The sequence below is a fragment of the Pteropus alecto genome, unplaced genomic scaffold (assembly GCF_000325575.1).
Source record: "Pteropus alecto unplaced genomic scaffold, ASM32557v1 scaffold25, whole genome shotgun sequence".
Classification (NCBI taxonomy): Eukaryota; Metazoa; Chordata; class Mammalia; order Chiroptera; family Pteropodidae; genus Pteropus; species Pteropus alecto.
Window position 1 is genome coordinate 17,459,700 of NW_006441955.1, and position 18,651 is coordinate 17,478,350.

The window sequence follows — 18,651 nt, forward strand, 5'->3', positions numbered from 1 at the left end:
TCTGCAGCGTGGGGCATGAAATTAGTTTTCCTTCCACCTTCTATGTTTTAGCTGGGCTAAATTTATATGACAGATTAACAGGAGAAAATGTCCAAAATTTATTACAGATATATATGCTTGGGTGCCATAAGAACATGAGACCCATGGAGACATCGGGCAGTTGAGGCTTATGTGCCATTTTGGATAAAGGCAGGGGTCTGGGATTTCAAAGGTAAAACAGGCAATTTACAGGTAGATGAGAAAGAGCAAACATGTGAATTCTTCCTGGGCCGATTTCAACAAACAGGCTTTGCCAGATTTCTCCCGATCCACCATATTTAGTTTATGTTATGATGCTAAAATGATGTTCCCTTCCTTTAAGTAGGATTTCCTACCCGAATTCCTTTAAGCAAGTAAGAGGGGGAAGGTCAAAGGTTCTTTCTAAGTCTTTCGTTTTTTAATTACCAGCTTAAATCAATATCAAAGGCATATTTTAGGGTGGCAATATTTTGGTCCCTCGCAGAGTAGTTTACCTTAGCTGTGGAACTTAAGATGATTTAGATGGAGATATATCTATTTTCTGATCAAGATCAATAGATAAAGCACTTAATAAACACCAACAATGATTTTAATTTTGCATTTGAGTTAAGGAAAAGAAGTACAGTGATAGATGTTACCAAATAGTTTTAACTCTTACCCAGCTTTATGACACATTGTCTGTCTTAGGGTTTTCTTTTCTTTTGCTTCCCATTTCCCTTAAGAATAAAATGGAGATGAGAATGTGGAAGCCAGAATTTATTTTGTATTTTTGCCCAGCTCCTTAGTTGAAAATTATCTCATTTACAGACTTTCATATGAGTAGTCATAGCTTAGTATTACCTATCTTTCCAAGACATAACCTGACAGGGCTATTATCTGTAGCACAAAATTAATTTAAAATTATAAAGTATCATCAGAAACATTTTAAAGGGTAACAATGAAAGTAAATCTAAACTTTTCATAAAGTGTGGTTAGAGAAGTTCTATGAAAGTATTCAACAAGATGTTGGCGTCATATCTTGAGAAAGCCTCTGAGACTCTTTCAGGTGCTTCCATATTGTCTGGGGACTCACTCTGCATCATTCATCTTCACATTGAGTTTTTTTAGAAAAGAAAATATCTAAGTCAGAGTTTTGTGAAATGTGAGTATTCAGGTTTTAGTAACTTTGCATATCTCTGCTCTTAGTAACTGTTTATCAATTTCATAGTTTATTTCTCTCATTAAGTTTTCAGGAGTTACTTTAGCATCTTTTCCTCATTCCCCTACATCAGTTATAAACGACCTGTATTAGAATCACCCGTGATACTTGTTAAAATCCTGATTCCTTGGGTTCCTCAAACAATTTTTGGGAGGGTTCTTTCTTAAGAATGGAGGAGCCTGAGTCTCTGAAGACTTCATAGAGTTAAACTGCTAGTTTTTTCATTGCTGTGTTTCTAGCTTCTAAACAGGGAGGAGGCTGTAGGAAATTCTAGTCTTTATAGCATATGTCATTTCATAGACTTCTACTCTTCTTTGAACTTTAATGCCCATTCTTTATTCTTGTTTAACTCTGCTTAGGGCTTATACTGTCCTGTAGAGAGCAAAATTTATTAATGAATTATAGTCATTGTATATGGAAAATGTTATTGTTATATATAGCTGTCAAATGTCTGAGTTTGCCCCTATTTAGTGTGATTTTTATGTTTTTCAATAAAAGGTTATTCATTAAAAATCAATTTGTCTTTAACTGTACAATTATACTCTTCTAAGACATGGGTATTTATGTATGTATATATGAATTCCCAAATCAGAAAAAAATCCTTTGGTGAACTGCCCTGTAACTATAGCATAGTATGTACATGGGAAATCTGGTTAACTCGGAATGACAGTAACATTGGTAGAAGGGGATTTACAGATGAGGGATCAATTTGTGAACTTTTCCATGAGAAAAGACTGTATGAAGTCTATATATGACGGTTTGCCTTGAAGGAAATTTATAGAGCAAGGAACATTATTTCCTTGTCTAGTGGACATTTATTGATTGATTACATAGCATTCCTTTCCCTTACCTGCCTTATAGTACTCAGATTTTTCTTAAGCATTTCACTCCTTTCATACATGGTCCATAAGTTCAGGGAGATACACTACTGCCAGCTCTGGTGGTGGACCTGGATTACCTTAAGCTAAAAAGAACATTAAGTTCCCCTGGATGCAGTTATTGTGTTGGGTTTAAGCCAATGAAAATGTTCAATCTTCCATATTTTATGAAAGTCCTTCCAGCTCCTATAGGAAGGTTTTGGAATTAGGTAGGCACACAGGTGAGGCTAGGGACTACAAAATATCTGGCAGATACCATAAGTAGAAGGAAAAAAATCTCGAAATATACTTTTTACAAAGTTAGAATATGAAAGGAACTTGTGCCAGAATCACAATAATACCTGATTAGCAGGTCATCTTGCATTTTCAACTAAATCATTAGTGGCATGTTCAGAGAACTTACCCTGTGAAGTTCAAAGATCTATACATAAAAATAGCCCTTCCTTTAACTTTTGTTCTTCCCTATTGTACAGACTTTTGACTTAAAGGACTATTAGTTCCCCAGAGCACCTTTATTTGGAGACTAATTTAGGAATTCAGCCCAATTTAAAAATTATTTCTAGGGGAAAAATTCATTCCCAGTTCTAACCACAAGTGATTTATACAGGAGTTTTTAAAATACAAGCCATTTTTAAGTTTAGAATTTCTCATATCTATGAGAGACTTGGTAGTGTTAGAAAGAGCACTGCTCTAGAAAGGACTCAAAGAATATTAATTCTAACTTAGCTGTGCCACTGATTAGCTACGAGACCTTTGCAAGTCAGCTCCCTGGTTCTTTATTTTCTTATATGTAAAATGAAGGAATTGAAGTAGCTTTCTAAGATTCTTCCAGTTCCAGTAATTTACAATAAATTCATCAATGCCAGAACACTATTTAACAGTAATACTAAATTTTATAAATGTGAGTTTGATTTTGTTCTGGATCATTAAATATTATTTATAAAAGTAATTTCACCTTTGGGCTTTTAATTTAATACATCAATTAAGATCATCCTAATAATGGGACCGAGATAAAACTAAATAAGATAATGTATTAGAGATCATTTAAAATGCAGTTTTTACTGATTCTTAATGATTTAAAATTTGTTCATTTATTTCCCAATTATTCTTGTGATGTTTTGATTTAAGAGGACTTTCATTATTGTTTAGTTTAACTGCTTTATAAGTTTATTATATTATTGATTTAATAGCATCCTTTAGAAATTTTAAACTAGATAATATTATATATGTATATAGTATATGTGTATATAAATGACATTAGATATGTATCTAACAATTTACATTACAAATAGTTCAAATATGTTTATATATGAAATACTGCTTACATTGTCATTCATTAAGCTTGCTTTATGCCAGGTACTATGCTAAGATTGAGGAGTAAAAGCATACAGTTATTGCTTACAAGGATCTTGTGGACTATTGAATGAAATTATTAGGTACAATGACAGTTTGCATGGTCTGGTAAGCTATTAAAAAATATGCATTCATTAATATTCAGGGAATTGATCATTAAATAATGTATTTCATTTTTTTCACATTGAATTATTGATAATATCACATGTAAGGCAGCATGGCAAAAGGGGCACTGTTTTGGAATGATTATAAATCCTAGTCCTTTTTGTCCCTTTATCCCATTTCGTTTTTCTTCTTAGATCTTATCAGCATTACCATACTATTTGTTTATTTGTATATCATCTGCTTTGATTCACTGTGATGTGAACTCCATGAGAGAAGGGATTTCAAATATATTTGTCCATTGATAAATTCTTAGTGTCTATTGTAGTGCCTGGCACATGATAGGTATTCAGTAAATACTTGAGTAAATGAGTGGCATGGGGTTTTGATACACAGTATAGCAGAATTCATGCAAAATTGAAATCGCCTGCATTATGACTTAGAAATTCCACTTTTAGGAATAGCTTACAAGTATATGTGATTTTTTTATGTACAGAGGTGTTCACCTGAGCATTCTTTAAATAGTGAAAAAAATTGAAAGTAAACTAAATTTTTATCAGAAGGAGAACAGGTTACATAAAGTGTGCCATATCTATGCCTTGGAGTATGTATGTGTGTGCTGAAATGGATAGATATTTTTAAGTGAAAAAGAAGTTGCAAAACAATGCATATAGTATTACCAAATTTGTGTGTACGGGATTGTAAATACACACGTATATGTGTGTATGTAAATTTATACTAAAAAAACCTGGAAGAACACACATCAATCTGGGAAAAGTCCATGTAAAGTTTTTATTCTTTGCATCTATAAAGATTTGGTTATTTTTTTCCCCCTCTGTTTTTTGGAATTTTTATATTGGGTATATGTTAATGCATTATTTAAATACCTAACTAAATAAATGGATAATATATTTTCTTAAGCACCATGGCAACCATAATAAACTATGTGGAATGTATAGGAAAGTCCTAACTTTGGGGTGGGCCTTTGTGAGCACAAATGGAGTTAACCAGGTGAAAAAGGAAGAAAGGAAGTCTCAAGAGAAGGAGTAGCTTATACAGAGTCATGAAGATATGTAAATATGGAATATTTGGGGAATTTCAAATAATTTTTATAGGACTGGAGTACAAAGAAAGGAAGAGTGACATAAAGCTGGAGAGGTAAGCATAGGTCAGATCATGAGGATGCTTATATGCTTTCTAAGGATTTTGCATTACACCACTCCCCAATCTATTCCAGATTAATCTTGCTTCTGACTTTAAAAGTCATTGTCCTGTGTACAGTCACATTACAATTGGAATCTTTACATATACTTTTGTATCCCTATAGTTTATCCTCCATCACGTACCCAGTTACCTTTCCACCATATGGGTTCTTTTATTATCTCCCCTTATGTTGTAATTATCTTATGTGTTATATCTACATACATTGAAAACCCCATCAGACAGTGTTATAATTCTTGCTTTCAAATATCAAACATATTTTAAAGAGCAGTAGAGGATAAGAAAAATCCATTATATTTACCCAGATATTTACCATTTCTATTGTTCTTTGTTCTCAATGCTCAGGCATCTGGTGGGTATTATTTCCCCTCTGTCTGAAAAAGTTCCTTTAACAATTCTTTTGGAACAAATCTGGCAGGATATTCTCTTTATTTACCTTCTTATGAGAATATCTGTATTTCACTTTCATTCCTAAAAGATATTTTCTCTGGAACGGAATTCTGGATAATAATTATATTCTTTCAGCATTTTATAAATGTTGTTGCATTTTCTTCTGGCCTCTATGAGACTCTGTAGTCATTTGAATAAATGTTTCCCTATAAGTAAAGCATTATTTTTCTCTAGTTGATTTATTGTTCCACTTCAATGATATTTTTTATTTTCTAAAGAGTGACTTCCTGGAAAAGTTTACATACTTTACTCTCAATGATATCAAGAACCTAATTAATATACAATTCCAATCAGATACAAATGAGTAAAAACAGTGATTGACTATAAGGAAGTGTTACCATGCATCATAATTAATTATTAATAAATAATTTTATATGTATACACTCTCCTGAACCAAGCTTATTATAATGATTCTCGATGAAATCTGTCAGCAGCTTTCCTTTACTGTTTTCTCATCTGATAGTGATCCAGGTATCTATTTGCTTGTCTTGCAGTGTTATTTCCAGAGCCCTTCCATTTTTCTTCTCTATTATGAAAAGATAAAAAATATCAGTTGTGAAATGTCCTTGTGAAATTTCAGTCCCATTTTTGTTAGATTCATTATTGATTTTATCCTCAGTTTTCCAGTTAAATCACCATGACTTTCAAGTACAGGATATATTAATTTAATGTCTCTGCTAGCTTGTTCTCAGGTATTTTTTGCTTTCTTTTCTTGTTACTGGGAGTTTCATTTCTGTAATTATTCCTTCAGGTTGGCTTCTCAGTACATTTATATAGCGCGGTGAGAGGAAAATAAACAATCTTGTTTGGCCGGACAACATGAAAAAAAGGAGAAGTAATAGACTGTAGAGTCCAAAGTCTTCAGAGAAGAAGGAGTGTGACTGAAAGGTGATGGTGAAATGAAGATTTCTATCTTCATGGACAAGAGTGTTTTGGGATGCCAAGATAATTTATTTCCAGGTTATTTGCAGGTGAACTCTAGACCTCTGGAGGAGTGACAGCAGATGAGGACCTAGATCCTCTGATGGAGAACCTAGGTATTACAAAATATATGAGTAGATGAGCTTATAAGCGGAATGCTTAGAGAAGAATAACTGAATGGCCACATTCTGAATGGTTGTGCTTGAATGACCACAGTTTCAAGGATGCAGTGAGCTCAAGTGTTGGGAAGTGCTTATTGGACTGGATTCCATGAAGGAGTTGGTGGACATATTGTGGCTATTCAGTAAAGGCTGTGGACTGAGTCAAGGAACATGGCATGAACTGCAATAGTTACCCAAAAAGCAACCTGACCGTCTCTTTAGAGAGATCTAGATTGTACTCTCACGTGAAATAAAATAGAAGTTTTACCTCTGGAAGTTCTTTATGTGTATTTGTGGTTGGGTCAGTATAGTTTGGAGCAATGTTAGAGAGAGAAATGCATTGGGATAGCATTTGGTTCCTATGAGTATGGCTAGTTTTACAGAACATAATCTAAAGATGTTTATCTACTCTGAAATCAAGGGGCCATCAATAATCACTACAAAGAGATGAGTTTATGTTGTTTTTATTATTATGAGGACCTCTATTATTAATATAAAGTGGTAAGCAAGAATATGATTAATGCTCTAAAACAAAAGAGATGACTAACTTTTCACTTAAAGAAATTTCTATTATATTACTCTGTTGATTAGTTTCAATATTTTATTAAATATTAAATCATAATTAATATAGAAAATATACTTCCTAATCACTGTTTATTCAAGAACCCACAGTCTTTTATAATCTTATTTTGTACTACTACCATATTTGTTTTATGAGAAGTAATAGATTTTCTATTTTAGTAGAGAATCTTATTATGGCAGTTAAATAACATCAAGTCAAAGAATAGACTCTAAATACATTGATACTAAGATATGGATATATTTTTGAAAATTTCAGTGTCAGCAATGCTAAAGAATAAGAATGATTTTTACATTTATAAATTCAACATCGTAGAACATATATGTTTGAAAAAATGCTTAAAATTTTCCTCAAAAAGCTTTTAGGAACATTTTCTACTGTGATAACATGAGATATAGCAAGTATAAACCAGAGATTTAAAATTTCCCAGAACATTACTCTCAGTTCAATTCAGTTCAGAAGACATGAACTGATGTATAGCTCTGAAAAAATAATGTAAGATCTGGTACCTGTCTTTAAAGAGTTTATATTTTAATGGGGAAAACTGGAATAATTTCAATACAATGCCATGATGGGTGCTTTAATAAGGGCATGCACAGTGTGCTGTAGGTCCACATAACCTTAGTTGAAATGTACTGTTTTCTTTAGGAATCCCTTCCTGCCTTGTGAAACAGTACAATTTTTGGGGTCTTGACTTATATTCTCAAGAAGCTGGAATAATAGTGAGGGATGACTGGTGTATCCTGGGATAAGAGTGCCTACATTGGAAGGTTGGGTGAATTGGCAGATGCCTTCATGTCAGAGAAGTACTGAAGGATACGGCACCATGATTACAATTAAGGGACTGTTATGCTAAGGACTTAGTGATTTATTATTTTCATCTTTATTAAAATTATTTTGGTGACATTGGTTAATAAAATCAAATAAGTTTCAAGTGTACAATTCAACAATACATCATATATATACACATTTATATATACATATGTTTATATATGTGTGTATGTATATATTGCATTGTGTGTTCACCACCCAAAGTTAAATTTCCTTCTGTCAGCAAATATTTGACCCCATTTACCCATACCTACCTCTCCTCCTTTCCTTCTGGTAACTAGTAAACTGTTGTCTGTATCTATGAGTTTTTGTTTGTCTTGTTCGTATGTTGCTTTCAGTTTTATATCCCACATGTGGTTCTCGTTTTTCTGACTGACTTTTTTCACTTAGCATGATTATCTCAAATCCATCTGTGTTGTTGCAAATGGCAGTATTTCATCTTTTCTTATGGCTGAGTAGTAATCCATTGTATATATGTCCCACATCTTTATCCAATCCTAGTGATTTAGCATCTCTGTCCTGTTCCTGTTGAGGTTGGATCCTCAGATATCCTTGTGGAGATGGTGGGCTATATATCAGTTTTTCCTTTTCTGCTTCTCTCTCACTACACTAGTTACCAAAAGACAGGAGAAATTGAATCTGGGACAATGAAATAGTGGAAGTAGAAGCCCTGAGAAAATAGTGATGATATCTCGATTAACTAAGTTTCACTTAAGCTGTGGAATATTTGAAATCAATTCTACTTGTGCCTAATGTAGAGGAACTCCTTAGATACAAAGGAGAAGAGTTTTGGAGGAAATAATAGTGAGCGGAGCTCCTCCTATAGCAGAAGAAAAAGACCTTCAGATGTTGGGCTCTCTAACCTCCATAGTTTACTTCACTGGGGTGTTTGTGGATGGCAGTCAGAAGTGTTCAGCACGATGTCCTCACAGTTCGCTTACATTTCTGAGCAGAGTAGACTTGTGTATTGGAAACTTGTCCCATGGCCCAGCTCCAATCAAGTGTTAGGTAAAGTTGGATAGAGGGACTTGGGCTTCTTAGGGCCAGAATGGAGACATTCCATTTCTTCATTTCATGAGCCCTTGTCTCTTCAGAAAAGAGATTTTCCTGAAACTGAGAGGTTTTGATTCCCCAAAACAAACTCTTAGCTTTCTGGAAGTAATGCTATCATGTATCCCGGAAAATATGATTCTGAAAGTGTTGGCCAATTGTCACTGGTGTGAGACATGGTGTTTTGGAATATTCTAGATGTACAATACAGAATCAGATTAATGGAGAAGTCGACAAGTTATCTGGGGGCACACATTGACGTGGTGCTAATGGGAAGGTGAAACTTCGCTTTGATATTTATGTTAAAACCTTTTCTACATTTGTACCTTTAACTTAAATGAAAATTATTATAATAAGTAAGCACATGATGACATAAACCACACAAGAAGGATGGAAAACTCTAGTGGCAATGAGATTGCTGATGAAGTTGGAGTTAGAGAAAGTTTCTTAAAGAAGGTGAATTAGTTCTTTCTTGAAGGAGGTTATAAATGCAGATTGATATTTGTGTTATAATTTGCATTTAACAGCTCATTTAACCTTATCAAAGGTTTTTCACATTTATCATCTCTCATTATCCAGACAAAAATTCTGTAGCGGATATCATACCATTTGAATTAATTAATTAATTGATTAAAAGAAACTATGCCATAAAGAAGTCAAGTATCATCTAAGGACACATTTTGTTAACTGAGTATCTGAGACTTGTGGACCCTGACAAAGAAGATATCTACTAAGAAGGGCTCTTGGTGGCTAAATGGGCTCAAATATAAAAGCAGAGCCTAGCAGCTGTTTCTAAACAGAGGCCTCTCACGCAAACAACACTTCAGGGAGAATCCTGCACTAAGCTGCCTGCCTCCTGCACTGAACTGCCTTCCTGCACAGTGTTCCTGTCATGTGAGCCAGCTTTTATAAAGGAGTTCCTGGAACTGTATTTCAACCAATAAGACTGACGCTTTTCCACTTGGAGCTGCACAGATATATCTCATTAGCATCTTTACCGACCAATCAGAGCAGCTCTATCTGATCAATCAGGACAGTGCTTTTTGGACCAATCAAATGCAAGGATTTGGAGTCCTCATATGCATGGCGATGGACCAATCAGGGATCATGTATAGGGACTTTTTTCTGTATAAGTCAGCTCGCCACTGGCTCGGAGAGTGTGCTTTCCCTTTCCACCAAAGATGGAAGACTGCATTTCCCTGGCTGGAACTGAAACACCAAAGAAGTCTTGTAGATGCTGAGCAGAGCAGATGGAACAGATGGAGCAGAGTTGAGCAGACCTGAGCAGAGCAGGACCGCCTCGCCCTCACAGCCATGCCGTTCCATAGCTATGCTGTCTCATAATCGGCTTTAACACTATTGACCTGTGTGGTGTTGTTAAATTGGCGCCAGTGACCATTAGTTGACAGACTTGAACCCCAATCCCCTGCGTTATGATGTGTGTTACTTCCATAAGATATAGTCTCTTTCTAATTTTATCCGTCATTTTATAAGTAACAATAAAATAGAAAATCATGGATGTCCTAATATTTTTGCTGACTATTCAAAGTATGAAAACACAAGGACAACAAAGGAAATAGTTAAGCTGTTAATAGTAGAATAGTTATTAAAAACTGATTATACCATTTCTGAATTAGTCCCAAAAAGTTAGAGAAAATGAATTCTCATCAAGATCATGTCAACTTGGGCAGATAAGGTATACTAAACAATTGATTTTTCTTAATGCAATGTAAGAGTGACCTTTTAAAGTTATGCTCCTAAGACTTCATATAGACAATTTTTTTTTGATTATTAGTCTGCTCTAAGTGATGTGTCAAGGTTCCCCCCCCCGCCCCCACATCCTTTTATCATGTCGTGTCTGGAAATAGAACTGGATATGATGTTCTGGTCCTGGACTTTCATTCTTGAGGTCAAGAAACGTTAGGCATTGGGTTGTCAGAATTAGCTCTAGATTGCTTTCTCAAAATGGAGGGAGCTTGGCTCACCACTCATTCTTCCACATGTGGCTGTTGCCTTTGACAAGCTTCTGCTTATGGGCTAATTAAAGATGGCTTGTGTGCTTATCAGAGTACTGTCACATTTTACGCATTATCATCATTCAGATTATTTTGTTTGCAGGATTTCAAAGTCTGAATTGATCACAGCCTCTCTTCCTCCTTCCCATACCTTCCAACATTTTGCTTCTCCTGAGCTTGTACTTTATTTTTGGCTTCTGACCTTACTCCCAATATTTTGATTATTAAATAAGGAGGTTCCTGCTTTTGTAAAATAAAGTCAAATGATACAGTTTTAGCTCTCAAGGAGCTCATAGTGTAGTATGATAGGCAAAAAAGGAATCAGGTAATGACAGTACTATATGGCAACAGTTGTTTCAGAGATGGTTTATTTTTAGTAGTGTGGTCTTGGTCAATCATATGACACACAAGCAGAGATTTGAGACTAAATAGAAAAAAACCAGGAAAAAGTAATATATTTTCTATTGCTATTAACAAATTATCTCAGAACTTAATGGCTTAAAACAACATTTATTATCTGGAAATTTCTGGGGGTCTAGAGCCTAAGTCTGGCCTACAGGATCCTCTGACTCAGGGCCTCTTACAAGGCTGCGATCAAAATTGGGCTGTACAGTGTTCTCAAAGTTTGTCAGGAGTGGGTCTCTGTATAGGCACACTGTTGTAGTTGTTGTCAGGATTCAGTTCCTTGTGAGTTGGACTGAAGACCTCAATTCTTTACTGCTATTGCCTGGAGGCCCCCTTCAGTTTCTCACCAGGTGGACCTCTCCGTAGGGTAGTTCACACAGTATGTCAGCTGTCTTCATTACAGTGAGCAAGTGAGAGGGCGAGAGAGAGTGATGCAAGCAAGACGGAAGTCATAGTCTTTTATGATTTTATCTCAGAAGTGACATCCATCACTTTTGCCCTATTCTGTTTATTAGAAGCAAGTCACAAGGTGGAGCCCCTACTCAAGGGAAAGATATTAGCCAAAGGCTTAACTAGCAAGAGGTGGAGAATCATTGGGGGCCATGTTAGAAACTGCCTACCACACTCAGAATAAAATATCTGTTAAAAAGTCATAAACTTTTCTTAGTAGGAGATAAAAGCATAACCTTCAGACTAGAAAGTGGCTGAGAATTATTTTGAATTGACAAATTATCTCATTTCTCATTAGGTTCAGGGTATATTAGATTAGGTGCAGCCAAAAGGGCTAAAAGAAACTGAAGCATGGAGAAGTGAAAAGCACTTACCATTTATTGAAAGACTATGCAAGAAATTATATTGGTTGCCTCCATACTTTCACTCAACTTTCTGGAAATGTTGTATGCAATAGGGAGGCAGCCTTAATGGCAGGGCTGTTTTACAGAACCGTGCAGGTTGTTTCCTTCATAACTCATGGATCATCAACAGTGTGAGCAGCACAAGTTGAAGTGTGCACATAGTGACTATGTTTAGTGGTTACATCCTTGCATCTGGGGGTAGTACTAGTGGTATGATTTTGACTATTTAAGGTCTCTAAGCCTCAGTTTCCTCATCTGCAAAATAAAGAATCAATATTAACTCTCAGGATTGCTATGAGTACTAAAGCTCTCACCATCATCGCTTACTCAATGCTTACTAAGACCCAGGCATTCCTTTCTTTTGAAATATTTTAACTTCACAATAACTCCATAAAGAAAATTTTTTTATGATCTCATTTTTTCCTTACAAGGAAACTAAGGCATGGAGAAGGTAAATAGTTTGCCTAATACCACAGGGCCAGGAAATGGTTCAGCTTGAGTTTTTAATGCCTATGCTATACTGCATCTCACTCTGGAATCAAGACCATAATGTTGTAGCTAGCACTTACTACATACTCAATATTAGCTCTTATTTTACTTCCATTTTGCTAGTGGGGAAACAAAGACTTATAAGTGGTTAATAACTTAATCTAAATAGTAATCCAACTCTCCAATGGATGAGTCAAGATTTTAATGCATGTATATGGCTGGATCCGAGGCACATGCTTTGTCTTATTCAAAATAATTATGCCAACTTTGAAGTGGTCTTAGTTAAAAGGAAAACTACCTGAATAGCTCCTTAGGGCAATGCTACATTATAGTACAGCACAAACACTGATGTTTGTAAGTATGATTCTAGACCATCAAGAAAAGGATAAATTTTATATAATGTACCTTCTGTGAGAAGGACTGGAAGTATGTAATATATTTCAGATTTCCATTAAATTCAGTAAAATAGAATCAGTTTGATACTATACCGGGTATGCTTCACCTACCTGGAAAATTGATTTATGTTGCACAACTCATTTCTGAATAGTGACAGTTAAGTGAAGTATGGCTATATAAAATAAGAGGGATAGCAAATGCAATAGCTTTGGATATTTAGCTACAAAATGGACCTCAACAATCCTAGTTCAGTTTCCTGCATCTTATTGGAAATATAGAATGTTCTGTAACCTATGAAATTAACCATGTTAAAAGAATGTGATCCACACAATATACTTTCATTATTAAAAAGATATGTGTGCCCATTCACTAGTTGTACCTTTTCCACGTAGGGATATGTTTGTGTGTGTGCGTGTGTGTGTGTATATACACATGTATAAAATAAAGTTATTAATTATGTATTTTATTCTGTGCTACTGTTATGAAGGAATAGAGAATAGAACTGAGAGATGAAGTGTTATTTCTTAGGGAAAACAAGAATTTTACCTGTAAAGACATATAACAGTAAAGTAGGTGCTATTATAAATTTATGTTCTCCATCCTAAATTGACTTTCAGTACTGGTTGGGGAGGGAAAACAAACCTTTTCCATTTCTATAATCATCTCACTGTCCTCACCTTCAAAATATCTAAATTGACTTCTCTTACCTTTTTATCCATTTTTCTGGCTTCTCTACTTTATGTTTTTCAGAGTTCTCCTTCTTTCTTTATGTATCTCTAAATGATAACATCTACCTTTCATACTGTTGAAAATGTTCAGAAGGCAGTTTAGTGAATTTAATTAAGCAAGTGACCATTGGAGTCAAAACTACTTTAGTTTAGATACCTGTTCTGTTTGCCAGCTGGAAACCAGGGTAAGTTCCTAAAATTCTCTAAATTCACAAAAGTGGTACTCTTAGGTATATTAAGGATTAAATTACATAACCCATGTAAAGCTTTCAGTGGAGTGCCTGACAAATAGTAAGAGGTCAATAAATGTTAATTGTTAATATTATAATTATTGCTAATAGTACATATTTTTGTTAATATTATTTATTGATACAATCATTTCAAAGTGCTGAGAGCTTGCAAATCTGTACCTTCAATTCAGATATCTTTTCTGGGATTCAGCCTGCGTAAACCCCAGATCTAGCTTTCAGTGATCCATCTGCTTAACTCCATTTCTATTGCTGATAGCTTTGCTTATTACTTGAGCCAGTCTCTTGGGAGAGCAAGGCTATTCACTTTGCCTAGTGGAATTGTGAATAGACTAATATTCCAGGCACTTTCAGTTATTAGAATAGTCCTATTTCAGCATTTAATATCCAGTCTTGTATATTTTAAGACATGAGTCTTAAATTCTATTCAAAGCTCTCTTGTCTTCAAAGCATAGCTAGGACTATCTGTCTTCAGCAGCTTGGAGCAGAGTTTCTCCATCTGTTAAGTGCTAGCTTCTATCTTAGATTCCGGTGGAGAAGAAATAGAGGAAAAAATACAAACCTCTCCTTGAACTGTGAGTAGAAGCAATTACTTGTTAATCGATGAGAGGTCTCTCACTCACATTGGTCATTTTTGTCATGAGACAGGAGGGTCATGTTTAGATTTTCTCCTAATTTCTCGATATGAGAGATCCAGCTCTGGCTTGGTATTTTCCACCTCCTGTGCCCTTAGCTTGTGGCTTGTCCCACAGCAGCTAGCTGCTGGGGTTCCTCTTGGGAGAAACTCCTGCAAGATAGCTCAAATCCAGCTACTTTCCGAGGTGTTTACTATTTCAGCCTTAACAGTCTAAGTGTAGTTTCATTGCTTCCCACTCTTTAGCCCTATCTTCTTTTTCTTTTCCCAGCTCATGGTGACCTATGATGGCAGATTAGTAAGTTTGCTGGTTATACAAGTATATAACTGAGGAACAAAATGTTTTTCTCTTTTTCTTGTAGAAATCCCACTATTACATAAGCGATTTTCATTAAGCTTCTTTTTTCTAGCAGATTTTGGAAAGAGAAGCATTCCTGTAGACTTGTTTTGGGAAAGAAAGAAAACTCTTTCTTTTTGGACACCTGTAGTTCAGAAAAGTCTCTCTTAACCTCCAGTTTTCTATGTTTTGACTTTCAGAGATGATGGACATTGGGTGTGGTGGAGAAGACTCTTGGATTCTTGCCTCTCATTAGGCCTTGAAGGTAAGTGTTTGACATCCAACAGCTGACGAATCTTTGAGCTTAAAATGCAAGAACTTTGCATATTTTGTGTATAATTTTGAGCCTCTGCAGCAATTCCTAGAAAACAGGACAATATCTCATATGGACCTCTGTTACACTCCACTAAAAATTGTCAGTACCACACATCTGGTACCATTATTCTTCTGTGCTCATTTTATATCTCCATTGTCTAACATAGTATCTGAAACATGGTAGGTATTCAGTAAATATTTGTTGAATGATTGAAAAGCAAAAGGTAATGCATAGAAGAGCTGATCCTAAACACTATGGCGCACAATAGATAGAAAAGACACAATCCTGGAAATAGGTACCCAGAGAAATTGCTATCATCATCTTAATACTTAATAACACCTGAAGTTCTTAAATTGGTCCCTTTGATACTATTGTGTTTATTGTGTGGATTTCTATACTTTTATGCTTTGGTTTCACTGTCTACTTATTAAATAATTACTTTATGAGAACTATGGGTTTAAATTAAAACCTTTACTTTGTTTCTGCAGTGAGTTTTGCTGTAATATACAGTGATTATGAAATAATCTCAAATTTAGTAAAGATTATTAAAAGGCACAGTCCAATAAATATTTTATTTTTGTTCATTCTTTCTCAAATCACATTCAAATAGTCTCTTTTGCACTTAAGTGATTTTTTTAAGAGTTTTATACTCACTTTAAAATGGAAGATTCTTTTTTTAGCTTTTAAAAGTTTTCTGAAAACTTAATTTCCAAGCAAAGTATTTCAGAGAAAATTTAAATCTAAATTTAGTCTGTCAGATAAATATGAATAAAATTTGATGAAAAGTACTGAATGGTATATTTTGTAATTCCTTAGAAATTTTGGGACTGTTACTGGGTTCCCAAGTAGATTTACCTGAGACCAGCCATGAGTCATCTTGAGTTGCATTAGCCTGATCACTTGATATGAACTAATCGCTACACAATCTTTGTTAAAAACACACATAAGAATTAATCATAAGGTTCTGTTTCAATGCATTTCAGTGAAGTTTAAGAAGAGGAAAAAAGACAATCTTTTTAAGACGTCCTGTTAAAAAAGTTGCTAGGAATTTACAGAGATTGCTAAAGAAGTAAATTGTATTCTCAACCAATTGCTTGGCTATTTCTGGTACCTATGGGAAGTGGAGTTACTAAGGCAAGTTACCAGGGAAACCTTTTCCTCACTGGAAAAGGAAAATTGTGTACTAAGAGTCCATGCATAGCAAGGCTATAATCTTGCTATGCTTTCATTTCATCTAGGTTAGCCACAAAGGAGCAAACATTGTAGAAACTGGATGCTAAGAAAGCAGAAGGGCAAAAGCAATTTTATAATCTTAAGTTGATTATCCATACTAAAAATGTTGCTAACAGTAGTACTATTAATAAAAATAATTATAGATATTTACAAAGCACTGTATGGTTTAAAACCTGCACTCATTTAAATTATGTCTCTTGGGAGACATTATTGTTTTCAGCCTCATCTTAAAGGTGAGGAAACTTAAGTGAATGGCCCATGGTCAACAAGATTTAAGTTGGAACCTGCAAGTTGTTCCTATTCTCCTTGATTCCAGAGCATTTGTGCTATTTTTCTAGAGTAAAGCTAATTCCTGGACTTGCTTGTGAGAAGATGCAGAGGTAAGTTTAGCATGAATTAAAGAAAGCATAGTTTCAGGACCGCTCACTTTGCATGGGCTAATTCCAAAGTCTTGGGACAGTCATTAACAATCTTTATATATTTTTGTAAAATTTTGCAATATTTTTAAAAATATTTAAAATATTTAAAAGATTTTTTTGATCTATAATCAGTCTTTCCACTGCATCTTCACCTCTTACTTCCCCTTATATTGACTTGGCATTCAAGTAGTTGTGGGCAGTTTTACGATCTGGCTTAGAGGAGATTGATTTGGCACTATACTGATTTACTGAAATTTATTTATGTGGTTTGGTTCTCTCCCCCATATTATTAAATTACTGCTAGCCATGCTGATGCAGAGATGTTTTCTAGGAATATTACTATAGCCTGTTGTGTTGACTCTTATCAGGGTTGATATATAAAAGTGCATTATAGACAGTTGTTTATCAAATGAATTTATCCTATAGCTTTGGTATGTAAAATATGTAGGAAGAGGAGAAAAGGGTTGAAAATGCTCAGAGGCAGAAGCTAATTTGAATGAAATGTAAGTAGAGAAATAGATGTTCATCAACATCTAGTCACAACTCTTCCTGAGGTTTTCCCAAATATGACACAATCCTAAAATTCTGCATGACATTACCAATGACAGCTTGTGAAACTAAAAGTTAATTTAGTAAAGGAAGTTAATAGAAATATGTCATTTTTCAATTTTATGTTTTTTGGTATTGTAACAATAAAATTTATAATTTATTGTGATTTACTTTCTCATTCTAAATATTCTCTTAAAGGGGTCAAATATATGATGACAGAAAGAAATTTAACTTTGAGTGGTGAACACTCAATGCAATATACATACGACGTATTATTGAATTGTACATTCAAGACTTCTATAATTTTATTAACCAGTGTCACCCCAATAAATTTAATAAAAATACTCTCCTAAATGATTTGGTATATATTGGGAGAAAATATATATATATATTTTTCTCCCAATTGTATAAGATTAAGACTTCATAAAACCTGGCTCCTCCACTGAAATATGTGTGCCCAGCAAATATTTCTTAAATAAATAAATATCTTAAGCAATTATTTTTGATGTCTGGATGACTTGATACACTAAAGTTCTGACCTTAAGGACTTGTGGGTGGGTTTTCTTTTAAGACTGGGAACCAGATCCTGTGTGAAGCTTGTGCTCAGTACAGAATTATTATATATCTACTTTAGTACCTGCCCCAAACTACCTGCATTTGTGTTCAGTGTGTTCCTTTCTCTTTCAGCAACTTAATCTCTTGCCTTCACAGGATATGAACCAGAACCTCTGTTTTTGAAATTCTAGGCTCATCAAGCTAATGGAAATTGATCGTTTCATTCTGAGCAAGATTCCAGTGGTCCATCCTGGGAGAGACAATGTTAGAGTCGCTGAGCTTAGGTGTCACAGATGATGGAAGGCTGTTGGGAGTAATAGAGAAAAGCATCTTTTTCCTTCCATACCCATAATTCTTGGAAGTCATGATTATTCTGGAAGGTTGAGTGGATTATGGCACTAGAAGTCATTGCTTGGGACACTTATATTAATAATTCCTGGAGTCCTAAGTTATTACAGAGGGAGTAGAAACATAAAGGGATGCATAGATGATCAGGCAATTCATATCACAGGGACAATTCATATCACACCTAGAACTGAAGATTATAGTCCCTTTTCTCTAATTTCATCACCTGTGTAAACACTCCATCCCTTCCTTCACCCACCCTGTTTCATTACTCTAACCTAAGACTCTTGTATATATGACCCAAGGGTAGTAATTCTCAAAATGTGGTCCTTTCCACATATCAGAATCACCTGTAAACATTTTAG

The 18,651-nt window shown here is 34.8% G+C and overlaps 1 long non-coding RNA gene across 1 annotated transcript in view; it reads left to right on the forward strand.

Moving 5' to 3' along the window:
- Positions 1-18,651, forward strand: part of LOC112485777 — an 80,532-nt gene that overhangs the window by 921 nt on the left and 60,960 nt on the right. Inside the window, exon 2 of the long non-coding RNA XR_003048556.1 lies at positions 15,070-15,134. This is a non-coding gene — a long non-coding RNA (uncharacterized LOC112485777). The remainder of the gene's footprint in view (positions 1-15,069; positions 15,135-18,651) is intronic.